Source organism: Manis javanica, chromosome 9 (genome assembly GCF_040802235.1).
Source record: "Manis javanica isolate MJ-LG chromosome 9, MJ_LKY, whole genome shotgun sequence".
Taxonomy (NCBI): Eukaryota; Metazoa; Chordata; class Mammalia; order Pholidota; family Manidae; genus Manis; species Manis javanica.
The window spans coordinates 117108003-117127366 of record NC_133164.1 but is presented as its reverse complement, the minus strand read 5'-3'; the positions used below and the strand labels follow the sequence as shown (position 1 = coordinate 117127366).

At 36.4% G+C, this 19364-nt stretch overlaps 1 long non-coding RNA gene across 1 annotated transcript in view; it reads right to left on the bottom strand.

The window, feature by feature from the left end:
* Positions 1-18212: 18212 nt before the first annotated feature.
* Positions 18213-19364, bottom strand: part of LOC140843557 (uncharacterized) — a 28427-nt gene continuing 27275 nt past the window's right edge. The window contains exons 2-3 of the long non-coding RNA XR_012121409.1: positions 18837-18958; positions 18213-18670 (exon numbers count right to left, since the gene is read on the bottom strand). This is a non-coding gene — a long non-coding RNA (uncharacterized lncRNA). The remainder of the gene's footprint in view (positions 18671-18836; positions 18959-19364) is intronic.

Below are 19364 nucleotides of genomic sequence, written 5' to 3'. Positions count from 1 at the left end.
ACTCGGTGTGAATTTTAAAGAATGAGCAGAATATAGAATGGATAAAAGGATAAGGAAGGATATTTCTGACAAAAAGATTCATACAATTAAATTTGTAGAAAACTGAATGATCAAATATACATGAAGGGACCATAAAACGTGGCTTTCTCAAGCTTCTTCATTTTTATTGAGTACCTGGTATGTGCTGGACACTGATAACACAAGTAGAAAGAAGTCCTTTTCTTACGGTGCTCACTTATACTCTTGTTAGGGGGAATATACTATAAATTTACAAGTACACAAGTAAATGCATTATTATAAATTATAATAATGATTCCTACCCAAGACAACTCACAGTATAATAAAGGGGCACTATTTGGACTGGGCAACGGGAAACAGTGTGCCAAATGTTTAAAAAGTGAAACCTGAAGGGTGAACATGCCTTTCCTAAGGAAAGAAGAGGAACGTGGTGGGGATATAGTTCTTCCATAGAATTAAAAGCCTGGGTCAGCTCCTGGGGATGGGAATAAGATTAGTGCATGTTAGAGAGTGAAAAATAGTGTGATCACAACCTCATGACCCGGGGGAGAAGGCGGACCTAAGGTCCCAAGGACATAATTCACGCAGGAGCAACTGGTCAAGGACATTGAAATCAAACATCTCTTCCTCTAAGAAAATTATAGGTTCTGTGGGTCAAACCTATCCAATTGTACGGATAGGGATGCAGAAGTGGCAGAGGAGGAAAAATTTAAATTAAAGATGAGTTTGTTATGTCAGTTTAGTCATTTAGACAAGAGACGATACATGAGATTTAGACCCTGGATAAGAATTTCAACAGTAGGAATATATGTGAAAAACATCATTTCCAGAAAGACAGAATTCTTGTTGCTTGATATCACAATTTCACTCTAAAGCCTTATCCTATTCAGTGCTCCATGAAAGGCATCACCATCCATGAAGTTAACTGTACAAGGAAAATACCAAGAGATCATTCTTCAGAACTCTCTCCATCTTATCCAACTAAACACATGCACACCCACACACACACGCGCACACACACACACACACACACACACACACACACTGTCTCCCACTGAATTCATTGAATTTTAGCCAGAGGTATTGTATGATACCTCCCATACTAAACCCTCTTTAAGATTTTTTGCCTTATTGCACAATTTTTATTTGAAGATCCCTTTATTGTGCTATTTAATATAAATGTAAATTTTGATTCCTAGCAATTGTTCTAAGTTTTAATTATGCAGCTATAAGTGAATTTACATGTTTAAAATCCATTTCTCCAATTACAGTATAGTAGGCTCCATGAAAGCAGGAATTTTGTCTGTCACATGCTATGAACCTAATCATTGCAAGAGTCATGCAACAGACTCAGTATTCATTTTTCATATTTCTTGCCACCTTAACCCATCCTGAAGTAATACAGAGATTTTTTGAAACAGTGTAGCTTTGACAAAGATTTAAAAAATGAATAGAAAAAAAATAGTACTGAGAAGGAAGAAAATGTGTTGGATCTGAAACATGCTGACTCAGAGACAACGGCCGGTTATCCAAGTGATGGGATGATTTGGAGACATGAATCTAAGAGTAGACCTGAAGCAAGACACCCAGATTAGAATGAAAGATAAGGGTGTCAAAGGCTCTAGGTGGAAATTGAAAACAATGGCATGGACAGAGTCTTTCAGAAGTAAGAGTATAAAGAGAGGGACAAGAGATAATTGTCTAGTTGTGGGAAATACTGTTCTGGGATATGGGAATTAATGAAGCAGCCATAGAAGTGGTGTGAAGCAATATTCAAGATCATAGTGTTTAGACATAGACTTGAGTTCTAACTCATACTGCATGAAGAGCTGTGCGCTTTGCCATATATTACAATCGCCTAATCTGCTAAAAAAAAAAAAAAACTGGGGTAGGGGAGGCAGTGTATTTATAATGTGTTAAACTGTGGAGCAAATATGGGCTGATAAGAAACACTCTATAAACATCCACCATTATTATTAGATAGTGAAGGACCTGCCCAAAGTAAAAAATCAGCCCTTTTCTCTAAATTACAGAATTACTCAACACTTGGTCTGAAATATACAGTGAATTATAGATGAGAAGGTTATATTACCAAAGAAGTCATTTGGAAAGGTACACAAAGATTGTAAAATAAAGCAGGTTGAACACTTCTAAAACCTAAATTATATCTGGGAGCTTATCTAAGTCTTGCTAAAAAATATTTGATAAATGATGGCAGTTTGTGGAATTAAACTTCCCTTTGTCCTGCCTTCTTTAGGTCATTTTCTGTTTTTCTCCAGGTTCTGGAAAACTAGCTAACATTAACTCAGTTAAAATTCTCGGCTCATCACACCCTTCACCATTACTCCATTATCTCTACCGAAAGAGCCTATGGCAAACTCAATATTGATCGAAATGACCCTCTAGAGGAAGCTATTTATATTTATATGTTTGAGAACAAATCAGTATTCGGTTAGGATAACATTTTAGCTCTTAAGCTAATAAAGTGACCCTATTAAAAATGATCTGCTTTTCCATGCGTATTGATTTCAGAAGCCACTAGAAGGCAAGCACGACAAAGAAACACATTCCACACTGCTGGAAAAAAGGAAATCGCTGGCTATAGCTTTATGGTTCCAAGATCCATTGACGTCTCAGGGTGTTTAGGCATGCAGATGTCATTAATGCACGTGGCGCATTATCAGTGCTTTCCAGACACAACGCGTCTGGTAGTGTCATTAGTCTGGCTCTCTTCTGAATCGGGAAGTCTTGCAGATTAGAGGGAAGAACTGCATGCAAACACAAGGGGCCAGGACTGCTAGGGTTGAAATGATAAAAGTAGGAAAATAATATTTCTATACCTGCAGTGTTTTGATAGAAATGATCTGCCAACTATATGTATATTTTTACAGAATTAAATTTAAAATACATTCTGTTTAAAATTTTGATAATTATATTTCTAATGTATAGAAATGACTAGGAAACAAAATACATGTTTATTTTAAAAGCACCCAAAATGGAAATAACATGTATTTTAAATGATTACCTTGTATTTAAAAAGTGAAACTGTATGTGTTAAGGAAGAATTTGTTATACAGTTATAACTATTGCAAACATTCCATGTTATACTGAGCATTTTTGAAGATGCCGACAAGTGGAAAGAGTAGCTAAAGCAAATCGAATTCTCAGAATTTATACTAGTCGAGGTATTGTCATATTTACTTTTGTGTTCTTTTAAATAAAAACAATGTACATTACAGAAGAGATTGGGTAACATTTTCCCAAAACTCCTCTGGAAGCCATTATTTTATAAGCAGAATAGCTACTAAATTCATTTAGTATTAGATTAATGGGTAATTATTGTAAGTGCTTCATCTGAAGCTGAGTTTCATTGTGGATGGTTAGAGAAGTGGTCACATGTGTTTTAGTGATATTTATTGAGACCGAAGTGTTTATTATTCCCTTTTAATTTCTCTCATTCAAAACAATGGGATATGGCTTGTATGATCTAAATCATGGAAAAGATGGAGCAGAAAGGATATGAGAAGAATTGAGGAAATGTGGGGAAATGTGATTTTTAGTCTCAACTCATTATAAAAAACCGTAAATCAGTGATCTAGTTCACATATACACATGCAGTTTTATATGCCAATGTATCAAAAAAATCCATATAATGCTAGTATTTCTGTAATCAGCTTAGTTTCTATATTCAAACCTTTTTCTTTCCAATGGCCTATTTTACCATTTTTGCACCTATCCTATTCTGGGATTTTATTAAGTAAATATTGTTTTTCATACATTATATAAAATATTTTTTCTCCTATTTCACTTGAGGAACTATATTTTAGTATTATGCATTGTTATTGTTATTTTTCAAACTATGTAGCCCTAGTTGCATTCAAATGATGTGTTTCAACGTTAAATCTTTAATTTTCAATATGGTATTTTCTAGATAGAAAATGATGAACTTAAGCTAAATAAAAATGTTTGTTATTAATAGTTTAGTATATTTGCAATACTTTCATAAAGAATGAACTGCTGCTTTGGCAAATTATAAAGTGTTTTATAAAAATGCACAAAATATATTCATTTATATTCTTTTGTTTTACACGTCCTCTCAGAAAATATCTTTTATGTAAAATGAATACATAATGAAAGAAAAAATTCAAATTGGCAGAACTGCAAGCGCCTTTTAGACTTTCTGCTGTTTCCACCTGGTAATGGTAACAGTTAAAATTAACACTTGTCCTTTGCTAGAATGCATATCCTCATTTCCTCCAATTTCCCTGCATTTTCCATTAATGCTACATTTCCAAGACTGAAGGTTGTCGTAACCCATTTGTTTCCGGAACTGAATAAATACTCTATCAATTTGACATTTTATACCAATATTTCTGCTTGTAGTATGTGTTTCTCTTTTTCAGTCTGGAGAGATGGGTAGCATACTTATGTGTTCTGGAGATAAAATATACTACCAACATGCTGGTTATTGAAACAAAGTAGAATTTTTACTTCCTTAATATGATTACATTTCAACCAGAGCAGAAAGTCCCAATATTTATTTAGAGAAAAAGAAAATTATTATCCTTATGTATTTCTTGTTGTTGTTTTTTCCTTTAGAGAAATAAATTCAATACCAATCTGAACTGAAGAGAACATACTCATAGTAATAACAGCTCAGAAGTCAGAAATGTTAAAACCAGAAAGCTGTAATTTTTTCAGAAATCAAAGGCACTTAGAAAGATCTAGAACTGGAATGTAAGAACAGTGGTGTCTAGTGACAATAGGAATATCTGTGATCTATTGAGATTTAGGTGCCTTATATTAATAGTGATATGTAAGCCTACAGGAACCTATGAAGTAAGTTGCTGCTTTACAAAAATAAAAATTAGGAATTGATTCCAAGTTTCAAGACCTGGAGCAGGAAGAAACAAATTCTTTAAAGTAATGACTAACGTATACATTGCTTATCCCTGGCCGAACACTGTTCTATGCATGTTGCATGAATTGTTTCGCTGAATCCTCAAGATGGTTCTAGAGTTTCCATGCTCTGCTCTTCCCCATCTTACCAGTGAGGAATCCTGAGCCAGGAAGCTGAATTCTACTAAAACTGTCTCCACAAGGGAGCTTCTGGCATCCTGGGCAAGCCAGTTTTTTTATCTAAGTATGTCAGTCTTTTCCTTTGTTTCAAGTCATGGGTCACTTCGGCCCCTGGCCTGGGACATCACCCCCAGGCACTGTAGGAACCCAGAACACTCCACACATTTTGAAATGCCTCTTGGTAATGAGCAAACAAAAATAAACAACAAGGGCTGCCTTGCAGTGATGGACAGGCCACGAAGTGTTTCCATCAAACATCTTTCTTTCAAAAGTTTAGGGGTCATTATGTTATATCTGGATATACATGTCATAGAAAAAAATTCAAGTTACACACCTAATTTTCATCAACTCTTCCAAGAAACTGGAGGGAATGGGCTAGGTGGGATGTGTGGAAAACCAAGATAATCAAGGCACTTCAACATTTTTTGAGGACACTGAGATGTTTTTGAGCAGACAGGTTAATCTTAAGCTTATTTGGGTGAAAGAAACTATCATTGTTCATTGGAAGGAAATGAAATTCAGACACAATGTCACATATGCTCTTTAGTAGTCATTACCACAGAGCTTTTTAATTTCCTTTAGAAAATATGTACATATCTGTTTGTGTCTATTTCAAATCCATGCAGTTGCTATTCTTATTTTCCTCTCAAATCTCCACTCATTTCTGTTTTGAGCTCTACAAAGCTTTCAAACTTTTGAAGTCCATGAATACTCAGAGCTCCAACAGTCGGTTTTGCGAATGTGCCATAAGAATTAAAAAACAGTACTACAAGAATTAGATCCAAAATATGAGGTCACCGATCCTTGTCTTAAAAATTCCAGATACATAAGATATGTAAACAACTAATATCACTTAATATGATTTTAGTAAATAAACTAGAAATATATTGATATATGCTTGCTGCAAAACATACTTGTATATTTGTGTATTTTACACTAGTATGGTCTAATACTATTAATTATTTTGAAAAAATAGAGATCATAAAAAGTTGTACAATACAAAGACTAGAATAATGTAGGTTTGAAAATCAAACATATTTAAGAACGTAGAATAGTGGATGAGTAATTCAACACTGTTATGGAGGAGACATCAGGGAAGGTCTGTGTATTCTGATCCTTTTGGCTCAGCAACTACCAGCCCATTTGCTCTGTCCATCTCTTGTTGGCCGTCATAAAGATTTACCTAAGGACAGGTGGGACCCTTCTGTCAGTTGCTGGCTGTCAGAGGTTAGCAAACTTTTTCTGAAAAAGATCAGATAGGCTTTGTGGGCTGTGAAAGTAGTCTCAGTACTGAACTCTGCTGAATTGATGTACAAGGACCTACAGACAATGAGCAAACAGATGAGCCTGGCCATGTTCCAATAAAACTTTATATCAAAAACAGATGGCAGGAGAGAAACTGAGCCCAGAGTCTGAGTTTGACAGCCCCTCAGTTAGACTGATGAATCAGGGACAGGTAATGAATGCAGGTATTTCATTTCATTATTCCTTAATAAGATGTTTGCACAAAATCACAGAAAAGTGTGAACAGTTAATCGGAAGATTCTTACTATTAACTTTGCTGCCTTGATTGACAATCCTATAGATGTTCTTTATATAATCTTAAATAACTCCCTCAAATATGGTTGTGCCTACTGAGTTTCACATTTTCATTTTTCTATACTGCAAAGTTGGAGCCATAATATATGTTCTAAATTTGTACTTAGGTTAATCAGTACAATAACGGAAGAGCATTTGGTTAAGAATATAATACATTTATTCTCTGGATATTGGAGGGGTGGGAAGAGGCAGAAGGCATCATTGTAATTAGAATTACTAGATAACTAGATTAAAAATTGAGAAGATAGAATATATAATGAATTGATCCTGCAGGAAAATTCACTTCAAAATAAAAGGAAATAAGTTGAATAACAGATTCTTAGGAGTAAGTAGCTCATATCTCACAGATAAGTTGCTTTGCCTTCAGCAATTTTTGTGATTTTTCTAAGATTCACTGCTTGTCACCCTCTTACCTCTCCCGCGTTTCTTCGTGCATCCATTTTCTTCCACTCCCTTACAGTGTCCAACCTTGTTTATTTTCTACCTGCCCTGCCGTCACCTCAGACTTTCCATCCTCCACCCTGTCTGCAAGCAAAACAGGCTAGCCTGTTCTCCCTTCCTTGTTTTGTCTTTAAAGTTTAGACAAAATCGGAAACTGCAAAGAATTTGGCTTTGTTTGATTGTAATAAAATGCAAATAACTACATGAAAGTTTCATCTTGAATTCAGAGACTTATTGTAAAGTTACATATTTTTGGGCCAGGTCTAAATCTTTCTTGTTTTCCTAAGTCTTTGAACTGAATTAATCATACTGAATTTATAAAGGAAATACAATATGCTCTGTACATATTCATTGATTGTTCCAATGTTTTTATATCTTCTAATATTTGTGTGTGCCTCTGAATGTGACACTGTGGCCGGTTTTTGCATCAGACTCTGATCCGGGCAGCTGCTTATGGAGCCAATAAGAGAGATCAAGAAACTGATTTCTAACAGTAGGTGATTAGAAACCCTGAGATGGTATTTGTACCTTCTCTTATTGCCATGCAACAACATCTAAGCAAAGCAGGAAGCCATTGTGTCCCTCTGACGTGAATCCTTCATGGTTTTCTTTATCCAATTCAGTTCAACACAAAGTCTTGAAGAGGAGAAAGTGTGGAAGAGTTGGAAAAAGGAATTTCTGATATTCAACCTTTCCAGTTAAAAGTCTCAAAATGTTTCCGAACTAGAAGTGACTTGAGACACCATTTTCAGCTTGTTCTACCAATGAAAACCTCAGCATGCGGAGGCTGTTTTGCTCCCAGCCATACAATTAGCTGATGAGCTGTGATGAGAACCAGACTTGCCAACCCTCACCCAGAAGACAGCTTTGCCCCGCTATCCAACAGTTCGCTTTACATCACTTTGCTTTTACAAAAGACCTCCATTATACGCGTTTTCACCAGCCAAGAGAAATTCGAAGAGGATTTTTGCTTTTTTGACATGGTATTTGCTTCTTTATTTTATGCCATTTAGGCTTACGATAGGTTTCGTCAGAACATTCTAGTTTTGGATAGCAGAGGAAACCTGTAGAGCAGAGAGGTGTTGAAAGCTGTCTGCATAGTGATGTGTCTATTTCTGCAGTAGACACACTGAAGGGAGGCATCCATTCAAACCTGGTTGCATGCTGTTAAAAAATCCCCATCTCACTTTTCAAGGGCTTAGGGCTGTCCAAACCATGTAATCGGTTTTCTTCATGAATACTAAGTCAACCGATCAGAAAGCCATGTTCATGTCACTCTTGGTATTAGTCTAGTTGGAAAATGGGAACCTTAAAAAACAAAGGTGGGCATTTCCATAATAATTTTAAGTTTGATCTGTTAGAGTCCAGGCATATTCTCAACAAACAAGCTCAAAGCTTTTCAGAATAGTGTTCAGGGGCATCTAGGAATAAAATTCCCTTGTTATGGGAAAATCCATGGTTAAATAATGAGGAATTATATTACCTAGATATTCTCAACATGGAAAACTACTTTTAAAATCTGTGTATATAAAAAGAGGAAGACAAAAATATAATGATAATATCGGTGAAAAAGAAACTGTATGTGAATACTGACTTATTGGGGGTTTGTTGTTAGAGTTAAAATTGCCATTTATTTCTTCCCAAGCTTTACTATTTTAGTGTTCTTACCGACCCCTGTTTTTTAAAACTATATTTAAAAATGAGCAAAATTAAACATACAACTGCTTTGTTAACAGCTGACATTTTCAGTAAAAGAGACAAATATCTAATTGTAACTATAATGTGTTGTTTTTTTTAAAAACATTTGCTTTATGGCAATTGCCTTTGTCAAAATGAAAAAAAATCATTGAATTAAAAACAGGCCCATTCAAATGGATAAATATTTTTCTAAGCAGCATTCACAAAATTTCTCCATCTTTCCTAAACACGGCACAAAAATGATTTGTACATTTCAGAAAGGTTTCTGTTTTCTCTCTTTGTTTGCATGCTTATTTTACCTTGGAATGGTGCAGAATGGCTCATTTCTTTACATTTTATTACAAAACAGAGAAGTATTTTGGAGTGAAAGGTAGATGCTTGGTAAATAAAAATTTCTAGTTCTATTTACTTACCATGGTCCTGGAGCTAGGTGGTGTAATCTTATTCTCTCAGATTACTTTTTCTCACACTTGCTTGGTTATGGCTCTAAGGCTCTGGCAATGAACTTGGTATTACTGACTGTGAGAGGGATGATAATTCCATTTGTTGGGCAAACAAACCATTATAGCAGTTGGGATAGAAGGGGATACATTTGAAATTGCTTCAATCACAGTTAAAATGGGCTATCTTCAGTTTTGCATAAAAACTTTATGCCTCTAAAGACTTTACTTGTTTTGTTTCATTTTGTTTTCCCTGACCTCATGTGCATTTAGGAAGAGAACATAAGCAATACAATTGCTCTCAAGGCATCCACTGAGCCTTAATGGGGAAGAGGTAGGTTATCCTCAGTTCTTAGAGGCTCCCTAACATTACAGTAAGAAAACCTGTAAGTGGTCTGTTCAGATGCAGGAGCCACGTTTCTTACTCCTCAGTGACCTTTACATCAGGTAGCTACATCAATGATGATTCTCATCTGATCATAGTATGCACCTAAAATATGTCAGGCACCACTTTATACACTGAATGCATTATATAATTTAATTCTTTAGTGCTGAGCAACAAGTTCGGTTTTATTAACTGGGGAGTTTGAATAGCCACCTTCCTTGTCGGGACCTGATCAAACAACGAAAAATTCTCTTACTCCAAAATGCCAATCCCATTACACTCCAGTGTTCTTTGCCGTGTTGATCACTCTCCTCCAAAGAATATAATAGCACTCTTTATTGGTTTGCTATTAAAGCCGTTTTCACAGGGCTGCGCACGAAGCAGGCTCTCGGGAGATTCTCGTTGGCTGAGTGATGCTGGGGGTCGTAGTAGCGATGATATCAGTGATTTTGTAGCCACCCAGACTCCTAAGTGTAGGAAGTGGAGGCACACGTACCCTGGGAATACTGAGGTCTCCTGAAAAACTGTATTCGGCATCCAGAGAGCCGACAAGATGCTGGAAGAGTAACAGATGATCCATCCCTTTATCACTCAGAGTTAGATGCAGAAAAGGAATCGCTGGCTTTAACGGCAATGAATCTTGGGAAGATCCAAATGGACCTTCAGGGTTTTTAACGCTGGGGTGTACCCACAGAACCGGATTGCACAGAGAGTGCTCCCTGAATGCTTTTTGTCATCAGTCTCACTATTATTAGGCTCATTCGTTCATTTTTTTTCTTAAGAACAGTGTTTAATATATATTTACTTTATTAATTACTTATAAAGGAATAATTAAAATGTAATTATTGAAGTTGGGCAATAGATAAAAAAGAGGGATTTTTAAAAGAGACCTGGAGACTAATGTCCTAAATACTTATACAAAGAATAAGTCTCCTAGGTGTTGCATGAGCTAAATAACCGGAAAGACCCTATTTCAATAAAACATTTCTAATTAATTACTTTTGAGAGAGATTTGAATTGCTATGTTTAGATTTAGTCCTTCACTTTCTTCAAATTCTACTTCATATTAGGCCAAGCACTTGGCCTCAAACGAGACTTTAATTGTTAAAATAGCTTGTTTCTTACATTCCTGGTTTTGAGCTTCCTTGGCAATTACATGAATCTTCAAAATGGTCTGCCTGCCAATTTCATTTTGAGGAACTTTGTTGTGATTTACTGATGCAAGAAATTGTATCCAGCTTTGCTCTTCAGTCGGAATTGCACCACTTTTTCATTCCATGACCTCATGAAAAATAATTGATAAAACCAGCTAAGAGTCATTGCTTTTCAATCGTTGATATAATACAGCCTTTTCATCACAATAAATATATCTCTAGGGTCTCTAGAGTCCCTGGAGTTCCTTTGGAGGCTGGCTTAGGATTTTGAATTTCTCTTGAACACCTGGTATTTATTTTTAATTTTGATTCTCATATCCAGGATCCTTGGTTTTCCTAATCAGTGTACTGCCTTTAGGATGTGATTTAGCTTTTGCAGTTCAGCAGAACATGTAACTATCTGATCCACACTTTTTCCAGTTTCTTGGGTACAGAAAGAAAGGGCTTCCCCTGGCAAAATTATTTTTTGTCTTACTCATCTTATAGTGTCATGATAAACATTTAATAATTGAGTCTCAAAAATTTTTTCCTATGTACAGATGTGATCTGTTTCCATGGTATAAACTGCATGGCAAATGATTTCAAACCACTAAACGGGGATTTGGAAAGAGATGTGCATAACGAGCACCATCCTACTGCCTTAACATCATTATTTAGTATAAATACAGTGTGGTTGGTGAATAGTGACATTATCACTCAAAGTCTACCTATATTCATATAAGAAACTTTTGCTTGGCGAATATGACAAATATCCTTGTTCCACATTTTACTGTATCTCTGAGCCATGGATTTAAAGGTGTCTTAGTCCCATACAAGTTCTGTTGAATTGTTCAGTCTCTGTCAGCTGTTGAAAACAACAAAGAACCTGGATAGAAAATATATTTTATAAAAATTCTAGGATGAGTGGTGTTCGCCATGACAGTATCAAAGGCTCAGATCCATGCCATCAATTATCGTTATGCTATTAGTCATGAACTTTCCCTTTGCAACGATTGTCTGCCATTTGTTATTTCATTAAGTATTAAATCTTTGTAACTGAGCAGCAAGCCAATTTGCCTTACTGACTTTATCAAAAAAATATTTTTAAGTTCCTTTTTTAAGAAAAGCATTTTTACATTCTTGAGGAATGTAACTGCTTAAACTCAGGGTTCTTTTAAATTCCAGAAAGAAAGTGTGAAGTACTCTGCAATCAAGATATTGAAGTCATTAGCTGTGTGGTCATGCAACCCCTTAAAAGGCTATACACACCTTAGACCCTACATTACCACAGTATGGGTCTGTTGCTAACTTTTCCCATTAAACCTGAGGATGTGCACATGACAACTAAGCAAGAGATATATTAAAAATTTCAGAAGGCAATAAGTTGCTATTTACATCTGTCTCTAAATGCCTTCAGATTATACTTTTCTTTCTTCTCATATATGCTTTGTCTGTAACTGATTCATCTGTATTACCATGGATCGGATCACTGAATTTGCATTCCCTCCTCGATTTCATAATCCAGATGAAGAACTACATAACCTGAAGTACACAGGGACATAATCTTGATAAGGCCATGACCACATGCAAGGCAAATAATATATATTGCATTAAATTCTTCTTAATGTGTTCATAGTTTCAATGAGGCATCATTGTTTACTCTGAGGAAAAGTTAATGAATAGCATCAACCTCACTTTCTGGTTAAGGACAGGATATTCTGAGCAAAGGTAATTCACAACGGAAGTTACCCCCCATAGGGTAGAGTGCCCAGGGGTTTACCTGAACTAATGGCCGTTCAGGCAGTGCGCCCTGCAGGGGTCCGAATCGGAACCCTCCATTTCAAATGAGCATGAAAAATGGTCATGGGAACTCAGGAATGTAAGGGTTTTAATTTCTAAGCCATTTATGGATAAAAATGTAATAACTGGTACTGCAGTCTGGCCATTATTACAAGTAAAGACAAAAAATGGAAAATGGCATGAGAAAGACAAAGAGTCATCCATGAAGAGGTATTGGTAGTTGAGATACACGTGACCTGAGGAACTTTGGCTGTGGGTCCAGAGTTAAAGAGAATATTTCTAAGAGGAACACATGGATTTGAAATCAGGCTTTGCAAATCAAATTCAGATAGTGGGGTGTTCATGATCAGCATGTAAGTTTTCAGGAGAATGAACAGAAAATTGGGAAACCAGCACAAAATCTCCATGTCAGCACTGAATACTGTCTAGCAGCAATCCAACAGAGAGGTCACCAAGTACCGGAGCAGCCCTCCAAGTCCGGGACAGAGCTTGGCTGAAAAAGTTCCCAGGAATGTTGTAACTATCTCCAGCGGCAACCTAGTGAGCGGTCTTGCACCTCGGGGCGGAGCTGAGGGTGTAAGGGTGCAAGTTGTGCACCTAGATAGTTGTTGCGGAAGCAAAGGCTGGGGGAATGGGGAAGGGTACTCTTCTAAATATACTAGCTTTCACTAGTGATTGTTGACTGTAGCATCTCATCTATCACATGTTCATTTCCATAAAAAATAATCCACTGGAAACCAACTTTCTTCTCTAGCTTTAGTTCCTAAATTCAAGTTCCTGGAACTAACATATTTTTTTCCCTTGCCTCTTGCAGAACTTGCTAAGATTACAGATTGTGAGGTCTCAAGCCAATCGGGGGGTATTATCTGGGAGTTCATATGTTTAAGATTCCTAGGTGTTTCTGATATACATCCAGGTTTGAAAACTAAAGAATCACAATGTTACTTAACAAGTAGTTAATAGGGAACATTTCAGGTAGATGAAAAGGGTAAAAAATGTGTCAACATCTGAGAAGTAAAGGCTCCATTTCCAAATAATGAAACATTTGATTTCAGCAGGTGACCCCTAGCAAGGGAAAGAAAAGGCAAGCAGTATAAAAGGGAGAAAGAAGAAAGTTAAGAGAGCTGTAAAACCAGAGCCCCGTTTGATTTATATTCACCTAAGGAGATGGAAAATGATTTCACTTTTCCCAGTCAGGGTAATCAGTCTGCAGTCTGGAGCTCTGGTGTCAGGGGATTTTAAGCCACATAATTATAAAAATGAGAACGAAAAGTTTTTAAAATATAAAGAGGTAAAGGAGACAGCTTCTCTGTAGGGTATATGCTACAATATATCTAATTAGAGCCAGACAATAAAAAGCAAAAAGCAGCCATAAACAAATGAAAGCCCTGTTTTATATGTACTCAGCACATCCAAGTCTGACATGTTGGGGGGAAATTCTTGAGTTTAATAGGAGTTAAGTTAAATGCCCAAGGTAGTGGGGAGACTTCATTCATTAATAAATGGTAGGGTAGGTAGGCAATGACATGAGACAATCATGGAAATAAATGTATGAATCATTTAGAAGGGTCATTGGGTCATTTTCTTGATTAGCAACAGAAATCATATTCTGAAGGGGTATAGGATGTGGGGTTTTTAGAGATAAGGAGAAATTATTATGGACTACTTCATTTTGAGGACTGTTCTCAATAGTTAAACAACACTGTTAGCAGGTGGTGTATGTGTGAATTTAATGGGATTCATTGTAAGGATCCCTTAACTCCCTCTGTTCTTCTAATAAAGCCTTTGGTACTTTGAGTATTTGAGATACCCTGAGGAGATAGGTTCATGCTGAGTGTCACAAAAATGCCTGCAACTCGCTTTTATGAGTTTCAGATTTGATTTCAAAAGTCCCCCAGGTGATTATCACATTTTGTTTTCCACCATATTCCTCATCAAGTGACGACCTCAATTGAAAAAGAACAACAAAACACTGCTCTCGATGGAGACACCATTTGGATGGGGCTAAAAATCCTAACAGAATTAAGCAATAGAGAAGTATTTTGGATACTCATTTATAAAGATCTGAAGCCCTTAAAAAATCATACTTTGGATGGTCTTTGGGAGAGGAAATAACAATTGAGGAAAAATGTATAACTGAGTACAAAGTTTTAAAGTAATTTTATAATTAAGCATTGGTGAGGGTTATTCAACTCAGAGAATCTCATCAGAGTCTGTAGGAAAGACTCTGGAACCAAATAATTGTGGACTAGGTGGGGAAAGCAAGCTTTTTGGGGAGGGTGGGTGCGCTACAGTTACCTGCTGCCTTTACAAAGAAAAAAATTGAAAAGGAAATTCAAGAAAAGCTTCTAGTGGTTTGGTGGCCAGAAGCGTCCAAGGGGTTACAGAGGCATTGAGTGTAGGGGCACAATATTGGGGAATGACTCATTGGGTCACTGAGTGGGAGCTGGAGAATGAACACAGAAGAATCAGGAGAAAGGTAGTTGTCGTGTAATGCTGAGAAAACAGTTTTCTTCATTGTCACCTATGCCTGTCGGGGACGCCATGTCAGGGAATATGATAAATGCCTTTCTAGCACCTACTCGTTATAATCAAGTGTGGAGCATCACCTTGAGCTGTAGATTAAGTTTAATACTCATTTCTTAATCTCCATGTCATGACTATGATCTCCCCACCCCCACACACACATACACACAGGTAGGTTTTGTTGCTCAGGATACTGAAAGCTTTGTGAGCTGTCTGTGAAGGAGGAATTGGGATGAAATCTTAGGAGCAGAGGGCTCTCTGGGGCACCTCGGAGCGACTGAGGGCAGCCATGAAGCTCCCATCTGCCCTGGCCTGATCTGTGATGGGACAGGGCCAGCTACACATGCGGGACAGGTGTACTGCAGAGTGGGGACCAACACCCTCTTCCTAGTGCTTGAAAACCCAGTAAGCTTTCAGAGCTTAGCACTGCACCCTACATTTATTCAGAATATGCATCTGAAAGGAAGGGCAGATGCTGATCACTTGCCTGTGTCCTCCATTGAAAGGAAGTGAGAATACAGTTCTTAACACTTCCCACTATAAGCATGTCTTCCTGAAGGACAAAGGACATCTGGGGTTTTTTCCCCCAATAAATGTCTCTTTGCCACATCCTCTGCCCATTTCTCCCCAGGGCTCAGCCTGCAGTTTCTGCAGCTCTGATTTCAAGGGGGAGTAAAGGCGATATGACAGGAAATAAACCACTTTCAAGTAATGTAATAATGCGACTCTTGCTGTAAGCCACAAAATTGACGCAAATGACCTTCAAAAAAGGGAGAGATGGTGTGTATGCAGCAGTCCTCGGCATGAAGGGCAGAGGCACTCAAGGAGACAAAAGAAAATGCTGCAAACATTTTTTTCATCATTTTTAAGACAGTGCCTTAACTTCTAATGCAAGAATGCATATGAATCTAAACGTGACTTTGGTAAAATGTCCTATTTTGCCATTCTTTGAGGGAACCTGGTGTGACCTAGAGATACAGTGATTTTTTAAAGTAATTTTTGGTTTAATTGGTTTAATTTTAGTACTTATATAAATTATCCCAATTTATCATATAATCATTAACCTTAACATTTTGCTTTGCCTCTACTAACATTTTCACTCTAAAATCAATACACATTTTCTTCAAGTCCAATAGGACTTGGGATAAATGAAACACAGGTTTTTATTTTATGAGTTGCATATTCTGAATAAATGGAGACTGTAGTATTATGCTCTGAAAGTTTACTTCTCACTTTCTTTTTAGAGGTCTGACCAAAAATCCCAACAAAACACAAAACCCTAAAACCAAATAATCAGGAAAATTCTTATGAAAAGTGAAAATCTCCCTTTTTCTTATATCCTTTCAGTAAATAAAAAGTCCTTTCATTAAGTAAAAAGTCAATACATCAAAATTTATTTAAATTAGGAAATAACAAGGTGTTTATTGTGTGTGTTTTTGATATAACAGAAGACTTTGAACCTTACTTGAAAACTTCAGATGTGTTTCCAAACTCCAGCTGGTATTTCATATTTAAAGGATGGCTTATAATTATTTTTATTGAAGCAACCCTATTTCCATTACTTCTGTATATCCTTTACTATACTATTGTGGGTTCTTCTGCCAGGCAGAGAGATGTGAGGAAGGACAATAGTATTTGCAATAACTTCATTCAAGACAAATTAGCTTAGGACAACTCAGAGTGGATACAGCCATACTCAATAAGAAAAAAGTACTTTCAAGTCTGTGGAGCAGCAGATTGCATGAAATCTCATGGAGACTATGAAAAATTGACCTTTTAAAATATTTAGAATTAGCAAGGAGAAACCAGCAGGTTATTATAGCCTATATTCTTTAGGAAACCTTGCTGTGTTATGTTTTCTTCAAGATTTCATTTTTTAAAATAATCTTAAGTGTGCTTAAGTGTTAATAATTTTACTCTGTGGTAAAGCATATACTTTATGTTATCATTTAGAGCACTATATCCTCTATATTAATATAAATTATTCATTTAAATTGGATACATTATTTAAACACTGTAAAAGTGTATTTTTAAAGTTTTATTTAAAATATAGCTTGATTTTATTTATGAGTTATAATCTGCTAATTACACTTAATAAATTTAGATATAATTACTATTAAAAAAGGATTGGATTTGGCTATATATACTCCTTAAAAACAAAATAAACCAAAATGCATTGATAAATGCAGAATGTTTATCAAGAATTTGTTTTTGAAAGTAAATTACATCAGGATTTCTTACTCTTTACCAAATCTACATATAGATAATTCATATTTCGTAACCATTGATATCAATCATGCATGTCTTCTACATATTTATCAAGATATATTGTTATTGGTATTCAAAGGCACTATAAATTCATGTCTTCTCTCCATGAAAGAAACATTTTATGGCAAATCCTCTCAACCACATTTATAATCAGCAAATATGACTGATTCAAATGTCTATTTCCCAATATTAGGACATTTCACTCTTATTTCCTCTTATATATGCCAGGTGCACACAAAGATGCACAAGACACATACATACCTTCTACATTTGTGTCTGGTTATGGGTATGTGTGCATAAATATGTATAAATAAAATTCCATGTGACCATGGAATGAGAGAATTCAAGGTTAGCTATTCTTGACAAACTTTTACAGGAAGTCAATTAAAAATAATATGTTAAATGCAATCTTCAAAACAAAAATAAACTAACAACATGAACAAAGAATTCCACATGGAAGAAAAATACATTTAAAAATTTAAAAACAAAAGAACATACTACTCCTAAAACTTACAAGAAGGTAACAGGAAAACCCTAGCATAATGATAGTCACAATAAATGTGGTTGAAGACTATGTCTTTATTAAAAGGTGAATATTGTAAGATTTAGGTTGAATAATAACAACACAATAATAATAAATCTCCTCCACCTCCTCTACCACTTCCTCCATCACCTCTGCCACCTCCTGCGCACCTGCACTTCCTCCCCCTCCCGGCTCTAAGCTGAGCTAATTCTGAGCCCCTAGTCAGCCTTCCCTGACCCACTTGGCGTGGGTTTTCCCCACAGCCTGGTACTGTCTGGAGAGAGCAGAGGTGTGGGGGGCTCTTGGCCTTTGTTTCAAGTTGGTGAGGTAGAGCCACCGTTTTATCTTTGGAGAATTCACTATCACGGTCATTTGACAAAAGTTTACTGTCTTGCAAGGCTGTGTCTTTCCTGGTTCTCCAGCTACAGAAAGAAATTTTTTGGGGGGCATTTGAAGTCTGAACCTTCTCACATTTCGGGTTGCTGCCTTTGTTAGTTCCATGTTCAGATTACACGGGACTAAAAGCAAATCCAGAGAAACCATCCCCCCAGTATTTTGAGGTCCCAGCATCCACAGCCACTTTGCTCTGCTACCTTTCAGAGTCTTATGTTTTATGTATGTCCAGCTTTCAATATAACATCCAGGGTTTTTCATTGTACTTAGAAGGAAGAAAAACAAATATTGTATCTACTCCATTTTCCACAAAGCAGAGGTCTTGATATATAATTGTGAAGACTTGTAAAGCAAAAAGACCACCAACCTGGACCAAAGGAACCAAGATTCATCAAATTTCAAAAAGATTTCCAAACCCTCCCATTTTTAGAGGCTGAAAGCAAGCAGAAAGAGCCATTCTAACTGCAACATGTGCCTGCTTATATTTTCTGTTGAAATTATCTTATTTCATTGACTTTTGCTCTTATACTTACACTGTATCCGGGTCCTACTTCCAAGGCTGAGAAACAGGGGTCTAATCAAGGGTTATTTCTTGTCCCCAGAGATGGCGAAGTCCTGTGGAGCCATAGAATGCTCTGTGCTTCCTGCTTTTTTCCTTTGGGAACAGAAGTATCTATTTTAGTCATCTTGATGCTTTATCACTATATGCATGGTGTGTATGACACAGGCAGATAACTCTTTAATAGTTGATATTTCTTAGATCAAGAGCAGTCATATCTGAGGAGCTATAGTCAAATTTAATACAGATTGAGAAATTCTGGACATTGAAACTTATGCCATAATGATGAGAATTTTGGGATCATGGATAAGGATGAGCATATTTTACGTGAGGTTAGAATGTAAATATCTAGGATCAGATGCAGACAGTGGTAGCTTGTAAAAATGGGATATATTTTTTCTCTCCCTGCATCTTTACCCGCTCAATGTGATATTGCATTCTGTCATCAATATGTGGAATCTGTTTTCCCTCCCCTTGAATCCAGGTTGGCCACATGACTTCA